The sequence below is a fragment of the Tubulanus polymorphus genome, chromosome 6, assembly GCF_964204645.1.
Source record: "Tubulanus polymorphus chromosome 6, tnTubPoly1.2, whole genome shotgun sequence".
Taxonomy (NCBI): domain Eukaryota; kingdom Metazoa; phylum Nemertea; class Palaeonemertea; order Tubulaniformes; family Tubulanidae; genus Tubulanus; species Tubulanus polymorphus.
In genome coordinates this window covers 18,632,259-18,642,536 of record NC_134030.1, presented here as the reverse complement: position 1 = coordinate 18,642,536, position 10,278 = coordinate 18,632,259, and the positions used below count along the sequence as shown (strand labels likewise).

The following is a 10,278-nucleotide window of genomic DNA, read 5'->3' as shown; positions in this document are numbered from 1 at the left end:
AATGCGATATTTTTGTTATATTCTTTTAAAAAGTGTTCTGAGGGTGCGATTTTCCGAGTTAGAATTCAGAGAGAAGAGAATTATGATTACGCTGATAGAATTCTGTGAGAATTATCACAAAGAGGCGGATTTCATCTTCTGCAGATAGCGACCTTCCATGAGAGTCGAATTTTAACTTCTACAGATAGCGACCTGCCCTGAGAGTCGAATTTTAACTTCTACAGATAGCGACCTGCCCTGAGAGTCGAATTTTATCTTCTACAGATAGCCACCTGTCCTGAGAGTCGAATTCTATCTTCTGCAGATAGCGACCTGCCCTGAGAGTCGAATTTTAACTTCTACAGATAGCGACCTGCCCTGAGAGTCGAATTTTAACTTCTACAGATAGCGACCTGCCCTGAGAGTCGAATTTTAACTTCTACAGATAGCGACCTGCCCTGAGAGTCGAATTCTATCTTCTACAGATAGCCACCTGCCCTGAGAGTCGAATTTTAACTTCTACAGATAGCGACCTGCCCTGAGAGTCGAATTCTATCTTCTACAGATAGCCACCTGCCCTGAGAGTCGAATTTTAACTTCTACAGATAGCCACCTGCCCTGAGAGTCGAATTTTAACTTCTACAGATAGCGACCTGCCCTTTGAGTCGAATTTTAACTTCTACAGATAGCGACCTGCCCTGAGAGTCGAATTTTAACTTCTACAGATAGCGACCTGCCCTGAGATTCGAATTTTAACTTCTACAGATAGCGACCTGCCTGAGAGTCGAATTTTATCTTCTACAGATCACACCTCGGCCAGTACATCCGGCCTATGAGAGGTTGTGGTCACACTGCGACTATTAAGCACTGCATCAATATGCCATACAACTTCTAGTTTCAGCCAAATCAAGATTGTTAAATAATATTTGTAGGTAATTTTTTATATAGATATTATTCATAAATTGTGACTGAATTGTTTCTTGTGAGAGGTCTATCGATGAACTTTCAAAAGTTGTAGATGAAATTATTAACGAAATATGTTTTTGATTTCCCTGAAATTAAATTCCATGTCTTTGAATAGGTTAAAGAATCACAATATCCGTGACAATACTCGATGAGTAAAAAATCCCCAAACGAATCTCAAAAGTTTATCTAAAAAAATTAGCAATATTTCAGTTGGTTGCTACCACCCTCCTTCAGTCTAAAATGCATTGTATTCTTTTTTGCAACCACCCGAAATATTTCTAATTTCTAAATAAGCTTTTTAGATTCTTCACACATTGTGGCATCTTTTACTCATTTAATGTCTTTACTTGATGAAATGTATTTGAATTTTTCTTAAATTTCTGTCCGTAAGATACCATATAGAGTCTTCGGTTTTCTTATATATTCTGAAATAAAGTTGATAGGCCATTCCGAATGATAACTTCTGTTCGTTTTGATTTTTCCTGATCATCTTGACTAGCCACCGTTTCAGCTGAATCTAGTGAAAGGGCTTTTTATATATTCTACTGCCTCAAAAGCATTCGCCTCTCTGGGCAAGTTCATGCCCTGAGAGGCGAAAGGGCAGGTTCTGGAAATTCTGCAGAATGAATCATATGCCTGCATCCGCAGTCAGTCAGAACAAAGAACTATAACGGAACTATTCCGTTATAGTTCTATGGTCAGAATAGTCTACTGAAAGTAGAGACCGGCAACCAGTCTATATATCTTCTGAATGGGACAGGCAACCAGTATAATCAGTTTGCACACATTTATCGTGAAAATGGAGAAATTCCTTGTTTTCTTTTTTAATTCTGAGATTCAGTGAGTCCGCGATATGACAAAACCTCTGCAAATTGCAAAAACTTTGCGATCGATTGGGTGAAAAATCAATAAATTTGAATTGGAGTCCTTATAAAGTTAACGGTTCCGTGCACCAACTAGTAGGACTGACACTCTGTAACCGGCCGGTGCTGCCACCTACGATTGAAACAGTTTTCGTGGATATTTTAGTTTCGTCGCTTTTTATCTCTCGTTTTGTTTTAAAACAAACGCGTTTTTCGCACTTTTTAAGGTAGGTATTTTTTTTTAAATTGAAAAGGCACAAACTTGCTTCGATCTATTCGCACGAAAAATGAAATTTCTCTTGTATTTATGATAGATTTTTCATTTCCGGGTTCGGGATTCCCCAGAAATTTAGAAAAATATTTGAAAGTTTCTTTGATTTGATTTGATTTGATTTGATTTGAATTTCGGTTCCAGTTATGATCAACCCGCGCTCGTACTATTAAGGCAGGTCATATTTTGCCAATACCACATTATTACTGTTTAACGCTGGTAAATTTATAGAGCTTGGCCTCAGTAGGCTAGCTTAGCCTCAGTCAGTGAGAGGCATCCATCGATCGGCATCACAGTGCTGAGTGACGTTGAGTCCTGCTGGCACAGGGTTCGTACATTTCCAGGGCAATTCCAGGAGGTGTACGAACCCTGCACTAAGTATATTTATTGTCGAGTGTGCTCGATCTTTTTGGGATATTTCGTTTAATTTTCGGTGTGCATACCTCGAATAGGTCATAATAGAATCGGTAGGGTTGTGCAGTCCAGATAAATCATCGTTTTTATATCCATTTTGCACCTGGGATGAAAATCTTCCGACCATAGACGGATTTCCGACCTTTTCTAACATTTTCTTTATTCCTGAGAACAGTGTAAATCACCTCAAATCGCTTTAATCACCTCAATCGCGGGCGTCACATCGGAGCGCTCCGTAGTTAGGAGTGCTCCTTAAGACGGTTTTCGGCAGTTGTTCGCGCAACTGTGGAGTCGGAGAAACCAATATGGCGTCTCATACAAAAAGCGGCTGTAATTTAGGCCCAAACTATTAACACTTTGACCAAAAGGAAGTAAGTTTTTTGGCTAAAAGTTACTGATTTTTGTTCCCCAAAAAAATTCTTTTTTTGGAAATATTTTCCGACTTTTTCAATATGGGCCGTTTTCATCCCTTTTGCACTGAGTTGAAGGATTGATGAATATTCCAAAAAATTAAGCTTTAAATCCGCGAAAATGACCGCCATTTTGTTCGTGTTTGTTTATTTCTTCATGCAAATGAGCAGTGTGTACCATGTGATCTGGGTGAGTTTATTTTTCATGGGGAGAGTACATTGCCCGCATGTGTTTCACTACGTGGGCACAGCCGCAATGGTTGCATCATAGGCCTCAATCATTTCCAAACCGCATTGTTTTGATAGCTTTGTCAAAAGCCATGTTTATTTTCTAAAACAGCTCCCTAGGGTAATATTGTGAGTTGTTGATTGGTCGTTTGGCGACGGGAAGCTCCTTCCTCCCCCATGATATAATTAACGCATCCTCGCCTCATTGCGCATGTGTGCAATGGCTCATTTGCATAAAGAAACAAACAAAATGGCGGTCGTTCTCGCCGATTTAGAGCTCAATTTTCGTGAATATTCGTCAATCCTTCAGAACAGTGTATAGCCTAATGGATATAAAAACGATGATTTATCTGGACTGCACAACCTACTGATTCTATTAAGACATATTTGAGGTATGCACACCGAAAATTAAGCGAAATATCCCGAAAAGGTCGAGGACATAAAATAGACTTTAGCATGTAAACCTTAACCTAACCCTATCCCTAGCTGCTTTTTAATGGAATCTTAACATAACCCTTACCCTTTAGACCCTCTAGACCCTAACCCTATCAAAACCTAACCCTAATTTGTTGTAGTTGTTATCTTTATTAGACCTAATCTTATTAGGCCTATCCATTAGCAAAATAGCATTTAGGCTATACGAATAATGCTGCATTGGTAAAATATCCACTTCCTTCTTATAAACCAGCGCTCTCCATTGCCAAGAACTGGGACTTAGTGCAACTAGGCCTATTGTCACAGTCACTGAAACAGAATCTGATCGGTCAATGATATTATTTTTTGCGAAACTGCCACCACAATCTTCCCTCGAAATGGTTTTAAACCATGTGGCATTGATTGACACACTCGTTCCTGGCCTTGAAACTGATGATAACATCGCGAGACTCTGCCACATTCCTTCGTGCGGATTTGAATTTGAAGACTATACAAGACTGCTACAATCCTCCCTGGCACAGATTTGAACCCGGTGGTATCGTGAGACTCTGCCATGTTCCTCCCTGGCAGGGGTTTGAACCCGGTGGTATCGTGAGACTCTGTCACGTTCCTCCCTGGCACGGATTTCAACCGGTGGTATGGTGAGACTCTGCCTTCGTTCCTCCCTGGCAAGGATTTCAACCCGGTGGTATCGTGAGACTCTGCCATGTTCCTCCCTGGCAGGGATTTGAACCCGGTGGTATCGTGAGACTCTGCCACGTTCCTCCCTGGCAGGGATTTGAACCCGATGGTATTGTGGACGGAATTGAACCCGGTGGTATGGTGAGACTCTGCCACGTTCCTCCCTGGCATGGATTTTAACCCGGTGGTATGGTGAGACTCTGCCACGTTCCTCCCTGGCAGGGATTTGAACCCGGTGGTATCGTGAGACTCTGCCATGCCTCCATGGCAGGGATTTGAACCCGGTGGTATCGTGAGACTCTGCCACGTTCCTCCCTGGCAGGGATTTGAACCCGGTGGTATGGTGAGACTTTGCCACGTTCCTCCCTGGCACGGATTTGAACCCGGTGGTATCGTGAGACTCTGCCATGCCTCCATGGCAGGGATTTGAACCCGGTGGTATGGTGAGACTCTGCCACGTTCCTCCCTGGCAGGGATTTGAACCCGGTGGTATGGTGAGACTTTGCCACGTTCCTCCCTGGCACGGATTTGAACCCAGTGGTATCGTGAGACTTTGCTACGTTCTTGTACATCAACCATTGCTTCGTTTAAAATAATCTGAACGTTTTCCTTTTAATTTCAGAGAGTTTAAATAAAGCGCTCGGCGTCCGTCAAATATCATTATTTTTGGAATAATTTGCCTACTCGTTTCAAGGTAAGAGAACTTATCTTTTCTGTCGCATCGAACGCGTTTTTCACAAATCGAATTCATGTTCGATTTTTCCTGATCAAATTCGTGCTAGTTCGGCGTTTCGTGTTTCGACTTCAGCCACGCGGCGTGACGAAACGCATCGAACGCATTTTTTTCACAAAGAAAGAATGTGTTTTCCTCGCCGTGTGCCTTGCCTTATGCTGCGTGCGTCGTTGATGTCAATCTAACGGTTAACGCTTAGCCTAGCGGTAAAACGTTACTCTCTCAGGACCTACTACTCTTGTTGCGCTGCCAGAATTCTTGTTTCGTTGAAAGCATTTTTTTCCTCGTGTGTGTTGGTCCGGTTTGTTTGGATGTTTTTGTGTTTCGTAAAACATCATGGCGGAATAAACCAATCATTGAACATCGCTGCATCACACATGACAAACACACAAAAAAATTGGGACACCGATAAGGGCAGTGAGGAAAGCTTTGAGAATTAACTGAGTTTATTGTTGCACTATGGACTCAACTGTTTTTTCGACGAGTTTTTTGTTTTGCTGAATGCGTTGAACATTTGCGGGTTAGCTTTAACTCGGGGGAAAATAAAACGTTTTCGCCGTGTGCGTTGGGCTGAAAAAATTTGATAAGTTACGGAAAAACTTAATCATTTTTATGGCAATTTGCATCTTTTTCTCTCAAATTGCGCAGAATCATACTCATCAACTCCGTTTTCAGCAAACTATTAACTCTAGGTCGGCAGCTCTGGTCACATCTTTTTAAAGTGGTTTTTATATTATAGTGTTTTTCAAAATGACAAGAAAGATTGATTAATATTTACAGGCTTCATGAAGGCCGTGTTTCTTTTAGGATCAACAGGCTGTCATCATAAGTAGGTTTAGATTAACCGCTGTAATTACGCTAGCTTTAGCTTAACAGGTGAAGCAATTTTCGATTGCCGCAGCCAATTGCCTATTGTTGACAGGTCTTGAGAAATTTTGAGAAAAAACAAATGTTTCCATTTTACCTTTTCCGCCTCTGCAATCATTTCAAGTCCATCAAATCCGTAATGCAACTCATTATAAAAAAAAAAATACGGCCCTATCTAGGGTATTGTAGCTCGAATTTCAGTGAAAGCTAATAAGCTAGATAAGGATTTAGGATTTTAGGATTTTATTTAAACTCCAACCATTTCTATGGTACATGGAGGGAGACGTATACAAAGTATACAATATTTACAATTTACAGAAAGTATAAACAAAGTTATTTACAATATATACATAGACTACTTACAACATACTTATTATTATTGAAGGGATCTATATACATCTAAGCCTTTTTAATGAATTTTGCAATACGCCATCTGGTGTGTGCGGCCGGAATCTCATTTGATCATATATTGGAAGGTCCGAAAATAGAATTGATACGATGCGGCGGATACACGCGGCCGTGTGTCGACGACGAGTTCTCTTTTTTTTTACGAGTTTTTTCTCGATCGTGGCGTCATAGAATCTGGAATTCAGGAAGTGTGTAACGTAAAGATAAAGATAAGATTTAGTCTAATGAATGCTTTGAAGAGGCGCGCGATCCCTCTTCCCGTTTGAGCGAGAGGTATTTATTCCGAGATAGGCCGAACATTCTTATAGAATCTAGAAACTAATTTTGTTAGGCTAGTCGACGAAAACCCACAATAAAAAAGAAAAACTATCTATAGAACTTTGACGTTTTGACTCAAATCTATGAGCCATTTTCAAAAACGGATTTATTGTACAGTTATAACAATACAAAATATAGCAACAAGGTAGCTAAGTGATCCCTATAGCTCATAGATTTGAGTCGAAACGTCAAACTATCAGATAGTTTTTCTTTTTTATTGTGGGTTTTTGTCGACTAATTGATATTGGACAGCCACTTGTCTATGGAAACCAATTTAGTGTTGCAAGGGAGAAACAAAACTTTTCATAATTTTTACGCGACGATTTCGGTTTGTAGCTTTTCGCGTTGAAAAACTATCGATTTCGTTCGTCGTATTTATTCGGTCGGTTTTGTTTTTAACCCATTCAGTGCATCTACACCGCAGTGCGGTGTATAGATCAGCGATGGATTTTGCTAGTACACCGCACTGTGGTGTATTGATATAATAAGTAATTATCTCTCTTGAAAGATGACAGCACCTGTCAAACATAGAGAAATATTAGTAACTAACGATACACCGCACTGCGGTACCGCACCATAGAGTACCGCACGTGTAGACGCACTATAATGGTATTCCCGTTATTCAACACACTAGGGTGGAATTTTTTAAAATTTTGCAAATTATCTCTAGCACTATAGGGTATTAACTAGTCAGCACTGAAAGGGTTAATCGATTCGGCGTTGCTTACGAACCCACCACGAAACGGGGCCTCAGTTTGAGACTCAAAGAAGTTTTAGCGTGATACATCGAAGCCCGAGTCCCCTCACCGTCCCTGGCACGCCAGTAGGGTCAGCGTGCCCATTAGTCCCGGCGCTCACTGTCCCAGCCTTATCGGACGGGGCGTTGCTTTTGTAATTTTGGATGGAAGGTTCTAGCCGGTATATGAACATCACTCGGTTTAACCGATGTACCCACTGCCCATCATTCAAATCATTTATAGTTAAGCCTACATAGCGTAATTGGACTTTAATCAAATAGCCCAGCCGGGTTTTATACTCAACCTAAACATCGTCTCCTGTCAGGGGCTCGATTGATTTCGTAAGATCAGTAATTGAAATACGCATCACGATAGTCGAATAATCGGGCAAATTTACAGAATATTTTGGTTCGGAAACTCTTTTAAGTTACCACGAAAATAATTTCATTAATTTTCGATTACTTTTAAACCCTACCGAAAATTAGTTTCTCTTCAATCAAGATTACTTGGCTCGTTTTCATTTATTTCAATACGGAGTCAAATCCTAACACGCAAAATACCATTGTTTTATATATCGAATTTTTGCGAAGTTAATAAAACATTGGTTAGGCCTATAACTTTTCAAATCCGTTTATACTTAAATCATAGTCGCGTCGTTTGTATTCATTGAAACATTCTTAGAAACGTTCGTATGACTCATCCGGCGATTATATGAAAGTAGTGTTTGACTATTATTTCTCGAGATCATTGATATCATGACTTTGCGGTCTAATTTAGGTGGGACACTGCTCGAGGGACATTGTTGATGTTCTTGTGTTGAATGTTCTAAGCGTTAGATTTTGCGGTTAGACTTTATTGTCCTGTCCTAGGAATATCAGCTCTCATGAGCCACTGCATTTACAACGCAGATAAAAGTTTCGTTTTTTCGAATGATCAACTGTTTAGGCCCTTGACGTGGTCTTTAACCCTTTCAGTACGTATACACCGCAGTGCGGTGTATGGATTGGTGATGCATTTTGCTAGTACACCGCACTGCGGTGTATTGGTGTAATTAGTAATTAGTTTTTATCTCTATTGAAAGATGGCAGCACCTGTCAAACATAGTGAAATACTATTGACTAATGATACACCGCGCCGTGGTGTAGACGCACTATATTGGTATTCCCGTTATTCAACACACTAGGGCGGAATTTTTCAAAATTTTCAAATTATCTCCAGCACTATAGGGTATTAATTAGTCAGCACTGAAAGGGTTAACTGGTTATGTCTTGTAGTGTCTTCCCGACGCCCCTGCAGTTTAGAATCTTTGAGAACGACAATTATTTGGGACTTCTAAAACTTCTAAACTATAACTTCTAAAACCAGCCGCCAGATGGCGTTAATAGACGTTGAAGTCAAAATAAGTCTGTGTTTCATTGATTATTGATTTACTTAGAGAGGAAATGATGATTCACTTTTGAATCAGTTGTGGATCACAAAATCCGTGATGATACGATGAGTAAAATTGCCCACAATATGAATTGATATAGGCTAGGCCTAGGCCTAGTCATTTTAGACAGAATACGGGTGGTAGCAACCACCCAAAATATTTCTAATAGTTTTAATAAACTTTGAAGAGCGATTCATATCGTGGGATTTTACTCATGATTCTCTTTTAATTGAAATCTAGAAGAAATTAAAGTCATTAGAAGCGACACCTGATGGACTCATTGCCACAAATGGAATCCTCTATTGTCGCAATAGTTAATGTCCTACTGCGCTCTAGCGACCCCTGGTGGATTCTCATTTGTAGTCGATGTCCTACTGCACACAAGCGACTCCTTGTGGATCCTCACTTGCCACAAGTGGAATCCTCTATTGCTGCAGTAGTCGATGTCCTACTGCACACTAGCGACACCTGGTGGATCCTCACTTGCCACAAGGGGAGTCCTCTATTGCTGCAGTAGTTGATATCCTACTGTACACTAGCGACACCTGGTGGATCCTCACTTGCCACAAGTGGAATCCTCTATTGCCGCAGTACTTTTTTTAGCTGATATCCTACTGCACATTAGCGACACCTGGTGAACACTCACTTGCCACAAGTGGAATCCTCTATTGCGGCAGTACTTTTTTTAGTTGATATCCTACTGCACACTAGCGACACCTCGTATGGATCCTCGCTTGCCACTAATGGAATCCTTAATCGCCGCAGTAGCATTGTCGTTGATCGAATCCTGTTTAATTTAGATGGACGGCAAATTTCGTTACTCGATTTATCCGCGTTGCCGAGCAGTTAATTGTTGCTATCGGATTATCGTAACTAAGGACAGCGCGCGAGTGATCGAGTTGTAATCAAGTGAATGATACTCGAGTGCTCATCAGCGCAGTAGTGATGTAAACATCTAGATCCGATACTCGCTTCAAGGGAGGAAAATAACTCTTATGGATTATAATTTGTGAGGGAATTCACTCATGAGGAAAATAACTTACGTAAGGGACCGTTAATAGGAAAGTAACTCCTGACCAGACTTCCTCGTGAGGAAAGTAACTCTTAACGAGAGTACCTCGTTAGGAATTAAACTCAGAGGAAAGTAACCTACATGTGAGGAAAATAACTTACGTAAGGGACCGTTAATAGGAAAGTAACTCCTGACCAGACTTCCTCGTGAGGAAAGTAACTCTTAACGAGAGTACCTCGTGAGGAATTAAACTCAGAGGAAAGTAAACTACATGTGCCGAATGTAACTTGTAATAGGAGGAAAGTATGTAACACGAAACGTAACCCGGAGTACCTCGTAAGCAGACTTTGCGAGAGTAACTGGCGAGGAAATAAATTAACGAGGAAAATAACTCGCGGAGAGGTAGTCTGTAATGAATGTTACTTATGAGGAAGACAACTACCTCGCGAGGAAAATAATTCTTAGCAAACTATGTTATTTGTGAGGAGAGTAGCTCCTCGTGCGAGTAACTCGGGAGGAGATTAACT

General features: G+C 40.7%; 1 protein-coding gene across 1 annotated transcript in view; it reads left to right on the top strand.

The window, feature by feature from the left end:
* Positions 1 to 1,962: 1,962 nt before the first annotated feature.
* LOC141907897 (protein TANC2-like) overlaps positions 1,963 to 10,278 on the top strand; it is a 112,662-nt gene continuing 104,346 nt past the window's right edge. Inside the window, exons 1-2 of the mRNA XM_074797652.1 lie at positions 1,963 to 2,035; positions 4,870 to 4,941. The gene's annotated coding sequence lies outside the window, so the exon portion shown is untranslated. The remainder of the gene's footprint in view (positions 2,036 to 4,869; positions 4,942 to 10,278) is intronic.